Genomic DNA, 23,164 nt, shown 5'->3' on the forward strand with positions numbered 1-23,164 from the left:
ATGTCTAAAATGCTTAGCTGCTCCAAGATTTGTTCCCATTTTTTAAAGAGTTTAAGATTTTACGGTCTGCCATATGGTTTTTTTTTTTTTACTTTTTTTTACTTTTTTAAGCATCTTTAAAATAAATTCTTAATTAAAAAAGAAAATCTGCATCTTTATCACAATAACAAAGTGTACATATTTGATTGCAAACATTTATTATAATAGTTCTTTGATTTGTTTGAAGTGGTCCTCCAGCCCACAGCCCACAATGTGTACCATGGTATGTGGTTTAAATTATGGCTATTTAATGCTGTATTATAAATTATTATTGTCTGAGATTGCGGTGGACATTTTTTTTGTGTTCTACAGTTAAAAGATCTCTGGTGTGTACAGATGCAGATTATAGAGTTAAATTCCAGTCAGTACACGATATTGTATTTGCAGCATTGCATGAAATTGTTTTTTTTCCTTTTAGTGACAAAACAGCTTTTGCAATATTAGTTTTCAGACTTGTGAGGTCACATTTTTTCTATGAATGACTGACAGCTCTGTGTGAAACCCTAGCTGAAACTTTTGTCTCCCTTCTCGTTTCCCAATTCACCGGCGAGAGAGGCGTGATACATACAACGAATGGGCGGGCAATATGTCAGTAAGCTATGGAGGCCGCACACACTGAGGGAGGATATCTATGCAGATGAGCTAACGAGAAGAGCAAGGGCGGTGCATAGACTGCAGACTACACGGCTTTTCCCCCTGCATAGCTATATAATCAGGCCAGGCTAAGCCGGCATGCACTCAGATCTTTTGTCTTGGTAAAGGTAAGTTAATAAAGCCCAGAATGGGCTAATAATAGACATAATGCATAGAACGTGTCAGAGGGGATGGCTCAGCACACAGCAGCCTGGGCTCTTTAAATCATGTAAACCGACCAGATGCATTGGGAAGGTTGGAGGGATTGTGGAAGTCGTGACATGTAGGGTATAAAGATTAACCAGGAATGTAGCTCAGTTTTGCAAAATAGCAAGGAATAAATAATAATAATAATAATCATATATAGACTATTGGATATGCAAGGAAACGTGTAATCTATGTGCGTAATAAGCTCGCCATATGTGTCATTATTCGGTAATGTCAGCCCCCCGCCTGTATGATGGAATCCTGGGATCATTACAAGTAGTAACACAGGTCCATATTTAGATCCACATGCATGGTCTGGTCACGTTGCCATGTGTCTCCTGATAGAACGCAACCCCATCCTCCACGTTCCATCCACAACGCTATGAGCAATGGTTGATGAGTTCTGACCATTATGTGTCCCTCCCCCCTCCCAACCCCCCATTTAATGCACTTCCCAAACATTCTTACATTTTCCGTGGAATTCCATTATGTAGCTTATCTGAGTGGGATTTGCTGTTTCCTTGGCTAGGAGGGCTACTCTATGTGGGTCATGTGATGTTTCTATTTATTACTCCCTCGGATAATGTGGCTGTCTGGTTCATACTTCCAGTTTTGGAAGGTCCCTATTCGCTTGATTTATAATATACACACAGAGCATTGCTGCTATGAGCTGCTTAGCCCCAAGGAGTTTTGCCAGTGGCTAACTTGCATGTGTGTAGACATTCGGTTTTCTGGCACTTGCTTTAAAATCTTTTTAATACAGGAAACCACGCTGAAATCATGGAGACTATGCAGAGCCTGTGATGTAGGAAATGTGTGTGTGTGTGTATATATATATCACTCCTTCTGTTTATAATGCAATTACTGATAAATGTTTCCTTAACCAGATAATGTTTAAAAGAGGAAGCAGCTGTTTCTTCTTTGTTTTTGGCCATCTCTTGGCAGCTTCTTCTTTTCAATAATCCCCCCCCCCCCCCCCCTCCCCTCCCTTTATTTTTATGTCTATTGTTTTTCTATTCCTGATGTCTCTATTGCATTTGGCCTGATTATAAAAATCTGCAGTGACTTCAGAGACATGCTGCACTGATAGGCAGTGTGAAAGGTTGCAGTAGGGTTTAGAATTGTGCAAAGACATTTACCTTCAGCATGCTTTGCACAATGCTGGGGCAATGCAGTGTTTGTAAAACATGAGTGCCACCTAGTTGAAATTACTGATCAAATGTTGCCTTTCTTTGGGAATGCACTTACTCTGTAGGAACACCACTGCCAGTACGAATGTATGATGCTAAATTCATTTAAAAAAAAAAATGTTTTTACTCATCATTGAAGTAAACTGAAAATGAAATAGACAAATGTCGAAATAAATAAATAGCCCAGCGATGTGTACAACAGAGTGTGAGATCTTTTAAAAGCTATTTTTGTTCTGTTGTGTTTTGCTGCTGAAGTATCACAAAACTGAAAAGCGTATTGCAATGGCATTTCTCAAACCCTACTATCTGAAAAGTGAATTCAATCCCTTTTATGACCAGGACTTACACAAATCCTTTTATATCATAATATGGATACTCTTATCTTCGGTTTAAAAAAAAAAACAAGAATCATTAGCAGGAGTAGTTTTTGTAGTGGAAGTACATTCACCCGTGAACCTCTCTATAAAATACTTAACATATTTTCATCCTTCTACCCCTTGCTCTGGTGTTTGTTAAACCTGCTCTACAGTCACAACACTCAAAATATTTATCTGTGCTGACTTGATGGGTAGCACTGATCCTTTACTTTCTTGCAGTTTTTGTCTCCAGGTAGTCTTTATTCTGAAGTCAAGCTGAGGCATTTGTTTCATCAGATTGTACATTATTTACTTTGGAAACATATATGGTTACATACTGTAATGGTGTTGTCATTTTGTTTTATAGAAAACCATTTGTGCACTATGATTCTGCTTGGAAAAGCATCTAAACAGTAACTGTACAAAAAAAAAAAATGTTCAGTAAGGGGTTTTATTTCACTAGAATTGTTTTGAAGGCATACATTTGGTGTCTTATTCAGACAACGGTGAAGAATTGTTGAGGGTTTGCACATTTTAGGCCAAAATATTAAAAACACATATTTTTTGCAACTTATTTCTTGTGCCTAGAATTGGGTATTTCATTGTCAATTCCCAATAATTTGCAGTTTAATAAATAAACCCCTAGATGTACAGCACAGTCCGATTTGTAATACTTGGATAGGTTTTCAAGTGGTATTAATGGATTGTTATTAATAAAAAAATAAACACCTAGTACTTTATTCCGTTTGTTTACCTCAAGAATTCTTGTAAAATTCCAAAGCCATAAGCCTGGTTTTAGGGAGAAACTGTGTGCAGTGGTCAACAATCTATTGCCAAACTCAAACAGGCTGGGGAGGTCTGTGTAATTCCTCTGGAGTTGACCTGACCAGTTTCTTGGCAAGACTTCTTCAGAAATCTGCTAGTGCACAGTTGAAGCGGGCAGTAAGGAGGAGATCTCAGATCATTCCTCTCTGTGTTTGTGAAGGAGAAACCGCGCAGGTGTTCCTAGTAAACCCAGTCCTCACTGGACCCCAGGGAAGCAGACCCCCTGCCAGTGTTTGGGTGTAGTCATGAGCATGTCTGTTTGTGTCTAACTGTGTGAGAGTGTGTGAGTCCAGCAATGTGCAGCAGTGTGCATTGGAGGGGTGCTACACATACCAAAAACTGCTAATGTGCACAGCACCCATACATGACACAAGCAGTATTCTGCAACGCATGCGCACACAAGTTAATTTGAAAAAGGAAAAATAAAGGGTGCCGGCAGGCCAAAAGACGTCAAAATCTTGTTTTGGTACAGTGCTGCTATAAGGTTGCCTACACGGTTATATAGAAATAAAAGCACTTTGATCCTTTGAGCTAAGTAGCTAGTTACAAAGTCCCAGAGAACAAGGTGTCATCTTTCCTCTTCACTACCTTGAGTTTTTAATAAGTCAACCAGTGTTCGTTACAGAATCCAAGATAATAGAGAAATATACTGCTAGTGTGCATAAATAGTTTTTAGAATTGTTGTAGTCAGACATTTTATAAATGTTTATTTCAGAAGTCAGGATACAGGAGGCCATGTAGAGCAGGTATAGGTAACCTTTGGCACTCCAGATGTTTTAGACTACACCTTCCATGATGCAGTGTGCAGCACTGCCATTCACATCTGGCTCAATCTGACCATACTGTCTGGAAACAGTACAGTGTTTAACATGCAAAATATTGAAGCTCTGAAAGTGTCTTTAGTTGCTTTCAGTATGTCACAGCTTCAGATATTTTTTTTTTTTGGAAGCAAAATCTAGTTGTTGCACAGGAACATCTCCCATTGTTAATTGTTTTTGCTATATGAAAAGAAATAATGCTATACTCCCAAAGATATATTTGCTGGTTAGAGCAGCGGTAATGTCGCATCCTTAGAACTACCACGTTACCAGTAAATTATAATTGGAATGTGTTGCTTAATATGTTGATGCTATATAAATGCTAATCATAATAATAGTTAAAGGGAAAAAAAAAGTGTTTTTTTTTTTTTTTTTTTTTTTAAATCTTTGAGGAGTAGTTTTCACAAAGGTTTCACTGTGTAGTAATCCGCTTAACATCATGTAAAAAAACTCTGCATCAATAGTGGTGCAGCTCATTATAATTACTATCTGTTCCAATCCCTACCAGAACATTAGTGGAGATTTGTTATGCAGTGCAATTCCTGAAGTTTTTTGTTACGACTACTTCCCACTCCACCAGCTTCCCGGTGTGAGTCCTTCTACTTGGCCACTAGAAATTACTAGTGACCACACATGTCGGCAAATATGTGTTGGAGAGCAGGCACCAGCAACATTGCGGCATAAAGAAGGTGCTGTAAAATTTACATAAAAAAAATAAACAATATATATATATATATATATATATATATATATATAATTAATTACACACACTCATCTAAAGGTTAAAGGCATTCAGATGTCAACACCCTGTCGCATCCGGATATATTCCTCTCAACCCAGAAAAACAAGAGTGACTGGCACACATTTTGATTTTGCGTTAGTGGTAGTAGCTGGGGAGGAGACGTGAGAGACTCTGCGTAGAGCGGATCAAATATGAAGTCTTTGATCCTTGGGGGATTTTTTAAAGGCGTTCCCTGTAAGGCTGATTGTAGAGTTCCGTGTCAATAAGAGTAAATAAAACCTTCTCGCGATCATGTTGCACCCACTGTTTAGTTTTGACATGCCATTTGAGGATTTGGAGTGCTGCCACTTGGTATGTAAATTAAAAGAAAAAAAAAGAGTATGATGAGGTAAAATTCCTGCATTAAATGTATGTATATTCAGTTTGCATATATAGACATCACTTCTCAATTGTTTTTATCAGTTGTCATCTGAAATTAGAGGGAAATTATAGTGACAGGAAAACAAAGTTGTTTTCCTGGCACTATAGCTCCCTATAGTGCCCCCCTCCCACCAGTGGTATAGAAGCACCTGTATCCTTCGGCGCTGGCTCGGGTCCGCCTCGTCAATGGCCGTGCTCACATTAGGATTTCCCCATAGGGAAACATTATACAATACTTTCCTATGGGGCTTCGGGAGACGCTGGATGTCCTCATGACGTCCAGCGTCAGGCGACCAAAAGTCTCCTAATCACGCAGAAGTCCCTCTAGTGACTTTCTGGAAACAGCCAATAGAGGTGGAGTTAATCCATAAATGTAATTTATTGCAGTTAATATCTTCAATAATGACCTTTGCTGGGTTAAGGGACCATGGAAAGTGCACCAGACCACTTCAATGAACTGAAGTGGTCTGGGTGCCTACAGTGTCCCTTTAAAGGACTATTGCTTATAGTAAGCAAAGAGAATTGTATTGGGGAAAAAAAAAATTGTAATTGGCCCAAACCTGGTCATATAAGGACCGCTGCTGTGACATTTATCAATACATTAAACGATAAAAGGTCAAGGCACTCCTTGGTTCAAAATAGGCACTTTATTAGAACCACAGGTGTGGTTCTAATAAAGTGCCTATTTTGAACCAAGGAGTGCCTGGACCTTTTTTCCTTTATTCTACTACTTTGGGAATCTGGGGTTTTGGTTCTGGCTCAGACTGATGGGAGTGAGTGCAGTTCCCTACACACATAATGTATTTTAACATAATGTATTTATTTCAGGAGCATTATGCAGTGGATATATCTATTTTACCTGCTTCCCACAAACCTGCCTGTAATAGTACTAACGATAGCATTGTATTAAGGTTGTTAAGGATTAACACTGTTTCTAAAGAGTTTATTTAGAAACTAACTTTATGAAGGCAAACCATCCAGCTGTACCCACAAATTGGGTACTTCTGATTATGCCAGGATAATCGTCCATGCTCAGTCTTTTGTTTTTCATTTTGGATCTATTGATCAATTAAGAAAGAGGTTACTAAGGTGTGTATTTGGGTGTGTGTCATTCGGCATTAGAGAGTGTGTGAACAGTGGTTATTAGGTTAGAAATTCGCATCTAACATTTACATAGATAAAGAAATGTGATAATTTTTCAGTTTGTTTTGAGTGCCAGTAATAGTGTAAGCGTTTTAATTGGTGCCTTTCGTTCTGTCCTCAAGCTTCAGCTGTATGTACTCTGTAGTGTACATATTTAGTTATTGTGTACAAGCTTATAATTCTAAAGAATAAAATACTCGCTCTGTACTTCCATGAGAATATTGGGTAATTTCACAGAACTACACTGCTTGTTTTTGCAATGGGATGTCAGATGCTGATGCTGCCAATACTTTCTGTATGTGTCACAGGTTCGGGATTGATCATAATCAAGATACTCTCCACGCAGACACCAGAGAAACCTGTTCAGGACAGAGGGTAGGTTATCATTTCTCTTATTTTCGTCTAGGAATAATGAACCTCTCTATATATTGTTTCTTTTTTATCTTTACTGTAATACAGAATAGTTTGTACATTATACATTGCTGCTGTCACACACCTCTTTCAAGGGCACGGGAGCTTCTGCAACACATGACAGGTACACTTTACAGCATAAAGCAAATCATGAAACACAATAGTTCTTAGCTGGAAAAAGGTTACAACCTAACTTTCAAGGACATATTATTCTCTAGTTTATCCTGTTATCCCTGTAACATAATCACTAACAGACTGTGTCTTCCCTAACAACATATTTTGTTGACACTGTAACAGAACCCTCTATTTAAAGGATCACTATAGGGTCAGGAACACAAACATGTATTCCTGACCCTATAGTGTTAAAACCACCATCTAGACCCCCTGGGCCCCTCATGCCTCCATAAATATAGTAAATATCTTACTGTATTCAAGCTTGAAGCTGTAACTCTGGGTGCTGTTAGACTCAGGAAAAACAAGCAGTATGTTGACATCATCAGAAGTGATAGCCTGATCCAATCACAGTGCTTCCCCAAAGGATTGGCTGAGACTGACAAGGAGGCAGATCAGGGGCAGAGCAAGCATGATTCAAATCCAGCCCTGGCCAATCAGCATCTCCTCATAGAGATGAATTGAATCAATGAATCTCTATGAGGAAAGTTCAGTGTCTGCATGCAGAGGGAGGAGACACTGAATGTTTGGATGCATTTTAGGCAGCCATGACCCAGGAAGGATCTCTAACAGCCATCTGAGGGGTGGCCAGTGAAGTTATCACTAGGCTGTAATGTAAACACTGCATTTTCTCTGAAAATACAGTGTTTACTGCAAAAAGCCTAAAGGTAATGATTCTACTCACCAGAACAAATTCAATAAGCGGTAGTTGTTCTGGTGACTAAAGTGTCCCTTTAAACTAATGAATGCTAATGATAATATGCATTCATCAATATTCTAGGGAGCCATTGAGATTGCTATCACAATGTATTTTACCATATAACTGGATTGTTGTCTAGTTAAAGGAACACTATAGTGTTAGGAATGCAGACCTGCATTCGTAACGCTCTAGTTTCCTTATCAGTAGTTTTCTAGTCTCACAGTTTGATGAGATATTATTATTATTATTATTATTATTTAATTTTTTTTATACAACTTTTTTTTTTTTTTTTTTAAACTTTCCTCTTTCCAGTGCCGAGGCTGTCATGATGTTGGCTAGGTATCCTGCTATGGTGATACCTAATGTGCATTCTATCTCTTCCATAGTAAAGCATTGAATCATTGCTTTTTTACTATGGGGAATATAGAAAATGTTAGACATCCTCATCCAAAGCGTTGGACATCCAACATCTGTTAACAGAGTAAAACTCCACTGGGAACCTGGAAGACAGGCATCAGGGGTGGAGTTAACCCTGTAATGTAATCACACGGGAACTGCACCCAGACCACTTCAATGAGATGAAGTGGTCCGGGTGCCTATAGTGTCCCTATAAACATTTTCCTCTTAATTACCCAGTAACTCCATATAGCAACATGCATTCATTCAGACATGCCTATTATATACTGAGTGGCAGGGAAAGCCATTTTGTTCTCTTTTCAAACGGCACCTATATGGCACCTATACATTTTCAGCACCAAAACCTACTACAATGGGCTGTATTTTTTTGTAATTCCTTATTTTTGGTGCAATTTGGATACATTAGTCACAGTAGTTCTTCCATTGCAGTATGAACAATAGTAGACACAACACAACATTACCGATGCAACATGCTCAAGCCTGGCATACATTCTCATTGCACAATTTTGGTATAATGGACTGTTCGGTTGTAATGATATAGATAATGTATGTGATAATATCTCTTCGCTATGCTAGTTGCCGCTCGTGTAGGGAATCCGTCAGGCCTTGTTCTCTAAATTTCATGAGAGAGAGACTGTGGTGCGGGCACCAGCTTATGGGTTACGTGCTACTCTGCGGGTTCAGAGGGTTGTGGCTCCGGTTAATTAAAAACTCTGTCTCCTAGTTGATGGGCTAGCTACCTGGCTGTCATTGTTTGAGGTGAGTTAGCGGCTTTGGTTCGATTACTAGCAAAGGAGTTATAGCTCCTATGAGTGTCTAGTGTGGTGCCTATGGTAAGTTTACGTGTAGGGAGCTAGTGGGTAGACTGTGATGTGGTGTGGGGCTCGGGTCGGTCCCATTACTGCGTCTGGGTAGGCCCATTTACCTGGTTGTGGGGTGTGGACCCCTCGCACCTCTACATGTTTTACCCCGTAACCCTAGGGTTATATTAAAAAAAAAAAAAGTGGGTGGGGTGGCAGTAGTGGCTCCCATGGAGAGCGCCTTGTGTGTTATTGACGGAAAGCGGGTGAGGTGTTGTCACTCCCATTTTGCTGTGGGGTGGCAATACATCGGCAGGTATCGGTAAAGACAATTTAACTAACAAAATTATTTACAGAAAGAAACATTAAACCATTAGTATAACATGCGTAAAACCCTTCATTAAAGGTTGGACTGGTGTTGAGGCTTTTCAGGTCATAGGTGTAGCGGTACTTACCCTTTCCAAGGGCCGGCCGGGGTCCTCTGTTCGAGCCGCACGTGGTCCTGCTGCTGCACGAGCCGCGCGCGGCTCATCCGAAGGCAGAAACAGGAAGGCGGGCAGTGACCGCGAGAAGCGGTCCTGTGTCCCGTCTGACTCTAAGAGCGCGCCGCGGGTCTCGGGCGCGCTCTTAAAGGGACAGTGGGAGCCTAAATTGGAAAAGGCCTCCCATTGGTCCCTGTCATGCCACACTTACCTTTTGGAGGCGTGGAGATGACAGGGACCAATCAAAATAGTTGTTTAGTTATTTATACTCACCTTTTTCCCTTGGTTCCTTGCCCTATCGTGGTTTCTGTTTCAGTTCCCTTTAGCGCTTGTTGTGTTTCTTCGTACTTGACCTTGGCTTTGTTTTCTGACTACGTTATTTCTTTATCCTTATCTGTTCTGTTTGCCAGCTTGCTGTTTACTGTGTACCAGACCCCGACTAGTCCTAGTTTATGCTGTCTCTTTGTGCCCTTGACTCTCTACTTCTCCTCCTATATACGTCGAGTCCGGCCACTCTAAGGTCCGGTAGACGTATTTCCCCTCTGTGTCTTCTGTTTAGCTGAATCCTGCGTGTTGGGGTATATTTTCGTTACAATAGGCCTCTTGTCCGTCCTGGGCTCAAATGTGGGTATGGCTGTGACAAGTCGTGAGGGAGTGCGAGGCAGTCCTTGGTTTGTATTACTTTGTTAAGGGAGGCCCAGTGCCGTCAGTAGGGCAGGGATGTCAGCTGGTTCTGTGGCCTTGTACGATTTCCCCGCTTTAGTGACCCATACTGATCTTGGTGTCGCCTATCTGTAGGTCATGCCTTCAGTTTGCAGGATTTTTGTAAGGGGTTGCATAGATTTCCTCCACAACAAAGTGGCTCTGCTTAAATCTTGGAAGAATGAAATTGGGCACTGTTTAAAATTGTAAAGTGACTGTCCCTTTACTGCCGTTAAGAGTCCCATCTTGTCCGAAATCGAGTGGCATCGCAGGATAATGTTGCGGGATGCGGAAGCTGGGACTTGAGGAGTACACCCCATCGAATGTTAAGTATTTGGCTTGCTTTGCCGGCAGGAGGGAAGCCACCAATCTTCGTATTAAATGTGGTAACTCTTCTAGAGGGATTGTTTCCAGGACCCCCCATATCTTAATATTCTTTCTTCGCCCTCTGGAATCTAAGATATTCACCTGTTTGCGTGTCTCAATCTGTGTTGCCTGTATTTGCTGCACTTGTTTATTGTATTTAGGCCCTGTTTGAGGTCGAGCACGTCTTCCTCGGTGGCTTGGGTGCGTGCTGTGACTGCCTGTAGCTCCGTGGTGAGCACCGCCAGGTCCGCTTCCCACATTCTCCGGAGGTTATGTTGGAGGACTGTGAGCATGTCCTGTATCTCCTGCTTGGTTGCTGGAGCTGTTGCTTCTGTTGTGTGTGTGTGTGTGTGTGTGTGGGATGCCCCTGTTACCCAGTGCTAGGTTCCGAGGGGAGGCCCCGCTGCCAGATCTGAAGGGTGATGATTCCCTCGAGGATGAGGATTCCCTCAAGGCTAATGCTGGCGTCTGGGATTGCAGCATCTGGCTAATATCACGCTGTGTCTTGGCGTTGTTCGCCGGCTGCTTTTGGGATTTCCTCCCCATGTCGCCTGCTGGTAGTATGTTGGTCAGCAGTGCGGTTAGTTCTAGGTTGCTCCACGTTGGGCAGCAGTCTCGGTTTGCGAGGGGCTGATCGCTCATGCGGAAGGCCTTAAGGCCGCGGTTGCAGGATTTTTTTTGCCCGGGGCGAGGAAGAAAGGCATCGGCCGCTTCAGGGCAGTGTTCTACACGTGAGTCTGCCCCTGTGGTCGTTGTTGGCGGTAAGATGCTGTCGCTATTTAGTAGATTGGGAGTTTGGCCGCCGGAGCTATGAAGTATGGCGTTTGCTCTGGTGCGTTGCTAGGCTCCGCCCCAACAATGGGCTGTATTTGTTATGTTTCTTAGATTGCTACTTTAATAGGAGATACATAAACACATACATTGTGTGTTTTTTTTAGATTTCCCAAAAAGTCTTTCCGTAGAGATATGCATGTATGGCTTCATATTCATGTGCTTTTTATTTATTTTTTAAATAGACCCTGTTAATATCTGTACCCTACTAAACACAGTCTGTCTAGGTTAGAGGTGAAGTGCTAGATAATCCACTTATATTCACTTTCTTTTGTCCAGGCTGGAGTATGAAACATATTCCCCTTGTGGATGAAACATATATGCATAACGATACCTGCAGTTCCTGCATTTTCCTTTTTTTTTTTTGTAGCTTCTTCAGTGAGCTTTTTCCAGACTAGGAAAGCATCCCGCCAGTTGCGATGCTCATTTACCTTACTATAAAAAAATAAATGAGCTCATCCCATAAATCAGTCCCATCAGTGCCTTGTGGGCATTCCAGGTGTCTCTGGGAGTTGTATTTCAGTTCTCCGCTTTGTACTGCAGAACTCCAGCTAGCATAAGATCCCATACAACTTATTATTGAAGCATAAAGAGAAATGCTACAGTTCGGGAGGGAGTGTCAAAGGTCCAAAGGGGGAGGTTTTTCATAGGAAACTGTTGTATTACAACAACGTACAGAACAGCAAAAACAACAAAATAGTATAACCTACTGCAGCACAACATACACTTTACACCTAAGTTGTGGGTGCATTGGATGACCCTATAATAAGTGGTTTTACACCTTTAGCATGAACCCTTTATTTTGCTAAGTGGTGCAGAAAATCTTTTATTAAATGAGATATTTGCCAAAAAAGTAAGTTTGTTTCTACAAGAATGACTGACTGCTTCCTAATAGATAATTATTAGAACTGTATGATAAGGTTACAAAATACTGTGCCTCTGCTGAAATGAAATGTACTCTGCAGGCTTCTAAAATGAAAGTATCGCAAATTGTCTGCAAGAGAAACTCGGGGAGAGAGAAACAAAGAGAATCATATGTTATTCTTGTTTACATAAATACCACACCAATAGCTGAGCCCATCTAAAAACCTGTTTAATGGTGTGACACCAAAATGAATAAAAGCTAATATTCTTTCCTTGCTTCCTTTATAGTAAGCCATTAAACACATTGTGCCTCAGCCTGGAGAGATCTGGTTGTCAGAGCCACTAATTAAAGTGTGTGTGTGTGTGTGTGTCTCAGACAAGAGATTTAAGATATGCCCTTAGGAGGATATTGATTTTGAGAAACCTCATGAAGCCTTGAAGCAGCTGTCACAGAGAAAGCAACTTAAAGAGACACAGCACAGTGGATATTTTATGCATTACTGATTCTATTACAATTTGCATAAATATGATACTTTGTATGAATCTGTCTCATGCTGGGTTTTCCTTTAGCTACATCTTGTTATTTTTGCTTGCTGTATGAAGTGGCTGGATAATCCCAGCGAATCTTGTTGCGCAACTTTAAAATCAATGGGAGATGCACTAGGCATGATTCCAGTGGGATAGACTTGCAAGTGAAATGCGTTGACATTTGTATATTGTCTTATGTATGCAATGGATGTACCTGTTCTTTTTCACCCTGTGTGTTCACAGAGCGTGCAGAAAATGTGTACACACCGCGACCTTCGTTTTTTCATGTGCACTCTGTATGCGCCCAAACTGGTTGGTTACTTGAAGCACCATCTCAGCCTTGCAGACGTGTATATATAGTTAATGGTGCAGAGAGCATGTTACACATGCTCTCAGATCTCAGAGTGGCTCAGACATGCAGCTATTTCCTAAAATCACTGCAGCTCTAAGGCAGTCAATCAGAGGTGTCAGTTGGGCAGCCAGCAATGCCTGGTGTTGGGTTGCACACGTTGATTTTTCTCAAGTTTGATTTCATGCAGCATCTAGATTGTGTTCTTTTCTCCCACGACATACCCGAACTCGTATAATGTATATTTACACATTGTCCAGTTAACTAAACCGTGAATCGGGCAACAATATCAGTGTTAGTGTCCCACAGCTCCCTCTTGTGGCAATGAAAGGGTTAGATAACCCTTTAAAATTTACTTTATTCAAGATTACTGGATTACTCTCCGATGTCCGTGCGAGGGGCATCCTAAGGTGTGGCACATGGGCATAAGGCCTTCCCCATGGGAAAGCATTGAATCTGTGCTTTCCTATGGGGTTTTGCCGGATGCTTGACATTTTCCATGAAGTGCCTCTAGTGGCTGTCTGGTAGCCACTAGAGTCAGTCTTATCCCTTTAATGTAAACATTGCAGTTTCTCTGAAACATCCTGCAATTTACTGATGTAAAGGGAGACTGCAGTTGGTGATCAAACTTTTTACACAGAGGAACAAGCTGTTTTACACAGCTGTCCACTTATGTGATTTAAAAAAAGCTTTTAAAAGAATGATAGGTGTTTTTTTAATAGGATTTTGTGTCTACTTTGGTAATTATGCCTGTATATGAATATATACTCGTGAGATTTCTAGTTGAGATTTAAGATTTTCTGAAGTCTGAATTCTTGCAAGAGCAGTGGAAAGCTACAATCAATATGCAACTTGATCGCTATTGCCTGAAGTGACCTTGTAATTTGCATACTTGTGACTTGATGCAAGGGGTCTGGTATTTAAGGACTATCACTTTACGTACTAAAGCACTTTTACAATATATATTCATATTATTCTTTTAGTTGTGTATTTATTTTCCTTCAAAGCCAATATTGTTACTAAAATCGGATGGAGAGTTTTAAAGGAGAGCAATCATATAGTTTCATTTTGTTTTGTTACCGGTCTTTTGTTTTCCACATGGTTAAAGGGACACAATAGTCACCAGAACAAATAAAGCTTAATATAGTTGTTCTGTAGAGTATAGTCAGTCCCTGCAGGCTTTTTTAATGTAAACAATTTTCAGAGAAAAGGCAGTGTTTACATTACAGCCACTCCTCCAATGGCCAATAGAGGTACTTCCTGGGTCAGTGCTGCAGTGTGCAGCACCTATGTTCAGCGTCCCTGCACTCTGCATGGAGATGCTGATCTTTCCCCATAGAGATGCATTGATTCTTTGAGGAGATGCTGATTGGCCAGCGGGGTGTTCCCGCACCTCCTCGGTTGAGATCATCAGAATTGATAATCTCAGCCAATCCAATGCTTTCCTGTAGGAGAGCATTGTGATTTGGCTGAGATAATAAATTCTGATGTCACTCAAGAAGGCAGATTGGGGGCAGGACCAGATGCGAGGAGCCCAGTGAGGCACTGGAAAAAGATGGGTACATCACTTTCTAACCTGAGGTGAGATGGGCCGGTGGTTTTAGAACTATAGTCTCAGGAATACACATTTGTGTTCCTGACACTGTAGTGCCCCTTTCAAGCTGTCTGTTATTTCCTAAAGTGTGAATTGTTTTACATTTTAAAGTTAAATTAAAATGAATTATAAATTTTACTTGCTGAAAACACTATTTTGGGCAAAAATGTGACACTTACTTTGACTTTGCTTTTCCTGACAATTCACACTTCAATGAAGTCCTGTAAAAAGCAGGCTATGGTGTTTGTTCTGAACAGAGAAGTATTAAGTCAGGGCCCTGATAAGGTTACTGGGGGACCTGCTTCACGCTTCATATTAGGTGGTGAAATGGACCAACCTAGTTCATCTTTCTGTCTCTGGTCAATCCACTATGCTAGGGCCCAGGTGGCTGCCTAAGGACAGTTTATGGGTAATCCTGCCCTGATTCTAAATGTGTTATTATTTACAAATGTACATTGTATCCCTGGGTGTCCTGGCACACACAGAGCATGCCATGTCAATTAAACTCCATGGTGTCATATGTAAGCACGTTTTTATACTTGCCTCTCCTGCATCACTCTCCCTTTAATTTCTACAGTTCCCAGTTTTGCTGAGCTGTACGATACCGTGTCACTACAAACATGTTGACATATAACAAGCTGATCATAAGAGGTTACTACAACACAAAGTGCCTTCCTTGCTTTCTAATCAGATCCATGCATGTGCTCATACGTAGGAGGAGAGCGACCAGCACAATTTCATTCAGCTTGAGGCATGAAAGCGAGAACAAATGGTTTTTTATGAACGATGGTCAGCTAACACTGGCTTCAATTGTTCTGCTGTTGGTGGGGTGAGCGATGGTTGGTCAGGAGATGGGTGTTATTTCTGCCTCATGCTGTGAATTAAATCACCCAAAATGAACTGGGGCAGTGATACAAGTACTGCCCCCACAAGTGATTCTCTTGGCATACCGTATAATGAATCCGTATGGCACCATTGTCGCCCCATGGTCACTAGCTCTGTAAATGTATACTGTATATATGTGGTATGTATCTTACATAGGAAATGTGTTTTATTAGTATAGCTTGGAAGTGTTATGCATTAGCACATAGACCTATAGATATAGAAAATCTAGTTCTCAATAAGCACATTCTGTAGTAATTAAAGAATAGATTATTTAGAGCAGGGGTAGTTAACCTTTTTCTACCTACCGCCCACTAATGCATCTTTCTTTATGGAAAAATGTCCTTACCGCCCACCAGTTTTCGTTTTGTTTTTGTTTTTTTAGCGCAAGTGCGGAATATTTATTTAGATAGAAGGGTGTTTTTTTAATAAAAGTGTATGTAAATTTATCTTTTTATTTCTACTTTATGCATGTTTAGAATGTTTTTAACTTTATAAAGTTTAATGAGAAAACAAAAGCAGGCAAAAAAAGAGGAAAAGGAAGGATTAAACGAGCACTCAATGGGTAGGGGGTAACCCTCAAAAACTACCAGGGTAGTCGCAGAAACAGGATGAGTGCCCTGCGTTATTAATACGTAACCTTTAATAATATATATTAAGAAGATAGGTGAAAAACCACCAAAAATTGTGAACAAATAAAATCTGTTATAATTCCGATAGAATACAGTATCCCACACTAAAGATGAGTACTGAATATATGGGTCTTAACGGATTATATAACAGATATTCCAACGTGTGAGGGATAAAAACCCAATTTTGTAGACCCCCACCATGTTGGAAATACAAACTGCTTCAAAATTCAAAAAAGAGAGGACATGGACAAAGGTAACCATTATCCCCACGGATATGCCACTGCACGCTGGGGTGAAAGTGGTGTTAACACTGATAACAGGTACAATGATAACAATATTAGCAGGTATAGCCGTGAGAACAGGAACCTCAATCAATAGATCCCTGAGGCCATAGGTAAGGCTTCAATAGTAAATTAGCAATCATAAGTTTATACACTGGTACGTAATAGCCCTAGAGAGAGGTCCTGTTCAAAAGTTTTCAGTGTCCTCTCTTAGATACCTATGTGCAAAAGAGCAGTAATTTTGCACGTAACAAATATATATGAACGACTGAGACCTCCAGTATGTGAGGTATCAGATAGGTCACATGGACATATAGTGTAGGCGTAATGGGTAATAAGCTGTATGCATAGATAGTAGGAGTGAGGAGTTAAAGCGACCCTGGGAGTGTCGCACTCCTAAGTACAGATCACTGACACAACCATTATGACTAGTACAGCCTTGATGTTTGGTATAGCACAAATGTTAATCAGATATACACCCCTCTATCTCATGGGTTACCCTAAATAGCCTAACACATATATGCACGGGTACCACACTCGATAATGTGCCCTAAGTAACAAGACTCCTGATAAGTCAGAGAGAGACTTCAAAATATACCCGGGAGAAACAGGATACAGCCCGGCCAACACAATAGTTAATGATAAAAAGGTTTATGAACTGCTACAGCATCACAGTAAACCTTAACCACTTCTCCGGGTTTCGCCTGATGGGAGTTTGAAGTCAACTCAGGATCCATCATATCTCTGTTGCCATGATGAGCGAAAATAAGAGATAAAGCTGGATCGTCAGCCCCTGACGCGCGCGTTTCGCCCGCAGCTCATCAGAGGGGAGCTGATGTGCGGGAACTGAGCCGGTATTTGAAGGTAAGTGGTGCGATTTCATTGGAGGAAAGTTAGAAACCTGTCAGCCGTTGGCAGCTAATCCACATCAGGTAGGGGATTGGAAGTGCCACGTGATGTTCGCGTCATCTGTGTTAACCCCATGAGGGGTCCTAAAGGGAAACCAAAAAGGGAAAAAGGAAAAAGAGAGAGAAAAAAAGAGGCTAGAGTCCTTATATCCATACTGACAGGTGGGTGTGTGGAACGGCCCTACCTAGGAAATATAACTGGTCCACCTGGCAAATGTCATGACAGTCTCAGAGTCTGCCGAGTGCATGCTTGGTAAAAACGTCAGATAGTGAAATCTCGATCCTTACACATAGATCGCTCCTGTCAGTACTGTGTAGGAGGTAGATTAACCCCTTCAGGGAACCCAGATAATGAACCCAGGACATTTCTATCCTCCCACAGGGGAGGATTGCAACAAGGAGCATTACAAAGTTTATTCGTACAGCCTCAAAGTGTTTACCAGACAATACATGTTTCCGGAATGTAACACTTAGTGATCACACTGCCTGAGCGCTGTGTATGGAATAGAGACGTGAGCGCCGGGTTTAAACTGTACACAGTCCATATTTCATAATATTTTAGGGTGTAGTGTCATTTTGGTACCCAATATAACATGTATTCACTGAGACATAAGAAATAGATGTCTGGGAGATTGATCACACAATTAATGGTGGTTGGGTCAAAAACTAATTAATAATGTTGAAAAGTTGGTACATATGCCTATAAGTAAATAGGCAGACAACCATAATGGTATCCATTAACGAAACGATATTATTAAATGCGGTGAATATCTCAGGGATAACGATGGGGGAGAGTGATTGACCAATGGAGTCCCCCTGGAGCTACAAGGTCCCAACTGGTTGAAGGACATATTGCAAATTAAAGGACTAGTAGGCTTATGCTCGATGTGCAGAAGGGACTGTAATCACAAGCCTCGGAGTCCATACATGAGGGGACTCTCGGCGTTCCAACTAATGAAATGGGGAGAGGTTGATTAGGTGATATGGATTGGTCCACACTAACTGGCACCAGCACAGTGATACCTACCCTCCATCTCAGGACATTTATATGGGGTCAAGACTCTTCCCCAATCAGTAGGAACATGAGACCGGGTGGATTAATGGATAAAGGGGGTAAAATTAAATTCTTCATTCATCCCCCCTGGGGTCAAGGTCTTAAACTCATAAATCCACCTGGACTCTTTCCGAAGAAGAGTTAAGTTAAAGTTACCCTTCCTCGAATTTTGGGTCACCTTTTCTAATGCTTGAAAGGATAGGTGATTCGGATTGCCATCATGAAAATGGCGGACATGGTTCGCTACGGGGGTACTCAGATTCAGATTGGTAACAGAGTTTATATGTTGGAGAACACGTCTCCTAAACTCCTGGTACGTTTTCCCTATATACTGGGTGCCACATGAGCAAGTTATTACATAGATGATACGTGTAGTACTACAATTGATGAAGTGGTACACCCTAAATTCTTTAGAGGTTTGGCTGCATTTCACCATCTTTGAAGTTTTGATATATTGACACGCCTTACAGTGGCCGCATTTGTGGGTTCCTACTGGGGCCAATAACCAGTTTTTCGAAGGAGTTTTTCTTTCTAGGTGACTATGAACTAGAAGATCTCTAAGATTTTTAGATCTGCGTGCAGTAATATTTGGATAAGGTATTAGACTGGTGTCAAGATCTTTGTCATATTGAAGGATAGGCCAATGTCAGGAAAATACATCTTTGATGGGTTGCCAGTGGTCATCAAAGGTGCCAATGCATCTGATCGTTGGTGTGGTGGGAGTAGGTCTTGTTGAATGTAGACTTGTACTTCTCTCTTGTGATAGGGCTCTCTGGTACGCCTTCTTCAGCGTCCGATTGGGGTATCCTTTGTCTTTAAAACGGATACGTAGTCTATTAGCCTCAGCTTTGAAGGACTCCTCACTGGAACAGTTCCTTCTGGCCCGAAGATACTGTCCGTAGGGAATTCCTGCCTTCAGCCGCTGCGGATGGAAACTCTGCCAATGTAATAGGCTATTAGAAGCAGTACTTTTACGAAAGAGTTCGGTATCAACCGTTCCATCCATATTTAGTATGATCCTAAGATCCAGAAATTCCAAATGTGTCTCGTGGATCACATATGTAAGTTTGAGCCCAATGTGATTGGCATTGAGCTCATCCACCATGTTGACAAAGGATGAGATCGAACCAGTCCAGAATAACAGGACATCGTCGATATATCTCATCCATTTGTGAACATATTGATGGAAATGGCTGACATTGATGAGGATGGTTTCCTCCCACCACCCAAGATATAGATTCACATAGCTAGGGGCACAAGGGCACAAGGGCTATTACGTACCAGTGTATAAACTTATGATTGCTAATTTACTATTGAAGCCTTACCTATGGCCTCAGGGATCTATTGATTGAGGTTCCTGTTCTCACGGCTATACCTGCTAATATTGTTATCATTGTACCTGTTATCAGTGTTAACACCACTTTCACCCCAGCGTGCAGTGGCATATCCGTGGGGATAATGGTTACCTTTGTCCATGTCCTCTCTTTTTTGAATTTTGAAGCAGTTTGTATTTCCAACATGGTGGGGGTCTACAAAATTGGGTTTTTATCCCTCACACGTTGGAATATCTGTTATATAATCCGTTAAGACCCATATATTCAGTACTCATCTTTAGTGTGGGATACTGTATTCTATCGGAATTATAACAGATTTTATTTGTTCACAATTTTTGGTGGTTTTTCACCTATCTTCTTAATATATATTATTAAAGGTTACGTATTAATAACGCAGGGCACTCATCCTGTTTCTGCTTAATGAGAAAACAATAAAGTAAATTGAAATTACCTTTAGCTAGTGATTAATGAGATCCTTGAGGCTGATGCTGCGAGACTAAATATTTGATATTTAGTTCGATTTTCTTAAGGAACAAACGAAGGTCTCCTCTTTCGGTGATATTCAGACGGTTTTTCTGTTTGCTCATAATATGATTGCTCATCTGTGCATCAGCTCCTCTCCATCCTCAATGTCTCCCCCCTCTACTCTGCTCCTTCTTACTCCTTTTTTACAAGTAATCTGCTCCATCTTTTTCTATTCTGCAAGCAATCTGCTCCTTCTTTCTCCTATTCTACAAGCAATCTGCTCCTTCTTTCTCTTTTCTACTTTTTTTTTCTTTCTCCTTGCAGAAGATGCAGATCTGCCTGCTGCAGCTTTTGCAAGCCCTTCCCTTTTTTTCTGACACAGACTAATCCGAGTTCTCATTGAGTTGTGAGCATGCACATGATTGTGACTTTTCAATGTGTTACAGCGCTTTAAAAGGAGAAGGTGGTCCTGCCCCTTTCCTTAGCTTTGCGGAGCTAACTGAAGCAAAGAAATTCCAGCCAGCGAGTTGTTTCTGCACTCAGTTATAAATATACTGGTTGTCCTTGTTTCACTCCCAGCACCGAAGTAGGGAAGACCATAGAGATGACCTGTCTGACCGTGTGTGTATATATATATATATATATATATATATATATATATACACACACAAAGGATCCAGCAATATACTAAAGGCCGGGATGATATTGTTTTTTTTGTATTATTTTAATTTATCTTTTCTGCATTTAATATACTTGGATATAGTAAATACATTTTTGAGCTGGCAGTGGGGTAATCCCTAAAGAGAGGCTAACCAGAGGGCAGTCTATTGAATTTTGCCTGTTCTCCTAAATTCTAGGTTTTTTTTTGTATAACATTTCCATGTTTCTATATGAGTGTCTGGGCTGGCTGTTTTGATGTTGGGGTGAATTTGTGACTGCAGTAAAGGTGAAATCTCTAGCTGTAGCATTCCATAGTCTGTGTGGGTATCCTGTCCTATATTGCTGTATGACTGCACAGCTTTTTACATGAACTCAGTCACCTTCCTGCTTTTCACATTGCTGGCAGAATGCAATATCTGAGCTGTGTTCATAAACACGGGAGCCATGATATCCATTGGTTCTATTGTATAGGTGTTTACGCTTAATGATAGCATTTTATAAATTAAACTAAATTTAGGCTATAAAAATCCATCTTCACTCTGCTTTAGTCGTAGCTTAGCTATTTTAGCCTCAGTTTTGCTGTTCAGGTTTCCACTTATAATAAATCTGAGTTTACTGAATAACCCTTGCAGTGTGGCAGGTGATATCTGGTAAACTTCATGGAACGTTTTAAATAGTTTGAGTGAGATATTTATAATGGTAACATTGTTTCCAGCGGGATATTCCAATGATCTAAAGTGTCATTGCACAATATTTATTTTATATTTAATCTTTGCCAATAAAAAAAAAAAAAAAAAAAATCCCTTCTTTCCCCCCCATCTCAATCTTGTCTGCTGCACATTTAGGAGGCGTTTGCAATGTTGACCAAACATTTCCATGCATTTTTGGTAGCAAAGGGTTAAACTGCCTACTTGCCAGTGGGAAGCGTGCGTCAGTGAATGAATGTCTGTCGCTGCCAGTCGTCTGCTTGTTGTTTTCTGACTCTGGTGTCATTGTATAGGGGCTACCACCCTCTCATTGTGGGGTGACCATCTCCAGACCAGCCTGCAATTGGTCCCTGTCTTCCCAGGTTACCTTTCACCTACTAGGCATTAAATGGGCAGTCTCTGCATGTGACTTGTACGTCCCTAAAGTCCTTGACAGCAACAGGATCGGCAGCTGACAGGTTTAGTTTTCTTGCTGCAGCGTGTTCTTGTCAGTCAGCGTTTCAGGAGTACATATAGTGGTAAGTAATTTCCCATACTGCGAAGAAAACAAAATTAAAATTGGAGATTGCTTGATTTTTATTTTGGAGGCTTCTCAAGTTAACTCCTCTTTTCGTATGGTGCTTTGAATACAGAACTGGATAATCTTTCATTAGTTACACATTGCTGTGCAGAGATTACCAGCTTAGTCCAGTGAATGAGCCTGACTTCTGTGAAATATGTCAGGTCAGAGAGGTTGTTTTGTTTGTATTGTACATTTGTGATGTTTTGTGTTTGTATACACTTCTAAACAGTGAAATAAATATGTATGTAACAAGGGTGATTGGAGTTTTCACTAGTGTCTTTATCACTATTGTTGAAAGTGTCTGTCGATTAATTTTTGGCTTTATGGTATTCTTGGTGGTCCCTTCAACTCAATGCGTTCTTTCTTACTGCCCACTGTAGCAATTATGATGCCAGGAGTACCCTGGTAATGGGGCAAACCATTTAGTAACAGTTTGCCCCCCTTACCTAGGTCCATGCCGTTTTTTGAAGGTGGTCTGGTGACGCAGTTCCAGCTTCTGCAGTGCCATGGAAGCTGCGGATGTCACAATTCATGACTGACCATCATATGCCGGCCAGGAACTACAGACTCCAGGCACCATGACTACTGTAAATCACTGTAAAGGTCATGGTGCTTGCAATGATTCTTTAAGGTTTTTTTGGGTAAATAGAAGGACTATTTGATTGTTACTGTTGTTGTGGCCTTCACACTTATTATTTTGGTCTACAGAGAGAATTAATTCAGTGTACCATAATACCTAAAAGAGATTCAATTTACTACCCCTTAATAGGCATTGGGTTCATTCTCTAAGCTTTTTTTTTTTTTTCTCCTCCCCCACCTCCCAATACGATTTCTCTGTAATGCTGATACTGATGGGATTTTATAACGTACGGTGTCCTGGACTAACTTTGGATCCATACTCTGCAAACTAGACTAGTACTGCCACAGACTGGCAGGTCCATTCATCAAATAGGATGAGTGCAACTGCTCAATAAGCTAAAGGACCACTCTAGGCACCCAGACCACTTCAGCTTAATGAAGTGGTCTGGGTGCCAGGTCCCTCTAGGATTAACTCTTTTTATTATAAACATAGCAGTTTCAGAGAAACTGCT

At 40.9% G+C, this 23,164-nt stretch overlaps 1 protein-coding gene across 3 annotated transcripts in view; it reads left to right on the plus strand.

Moving 5' to 3' along the window:
* Positions 1-649: 649 nt before the first annotated feature.
* Positions 650-23,164, plus strand: part of ACSL1 (acyl-CoA synthetase long chain family member 1) — a 101,066-nt gene continuing 78,551 nt past the window's right edge. For 2 of the 3 annotated variants that reach the window (XM_063458125.1, XM_063458124.1), the window contains exons 1-2: positions 650-800; positions 6,682-6,748. The gene's annotated coding sequence lies outside the window, so the exon portion shown is untranslated. Of the gene's footprint in view, positions 801-6,681; positions 6,749-21,923; positions 22,030-23,164 lie in introns of those variants that run through there. The other variant, XM_063458126.1, reaches the window with a different exon arrangement.

The sequence above is a fragment of the Pelobates fuscus genome, chromosome 6 (assembly GCF_036172605.1).
Source record: "Pelobates fuscus isolate aPelFus1 chromosome 6, aPelFus1.pri, whole genome shotgun sequence".
Classification (NCBI taxonomy): domain Eukaryota; kingdom Metazoa; phylum Chordata; class Amphibia; order Anura; family Pelobatidae; genus Pelobates; species Pelobates fuscus.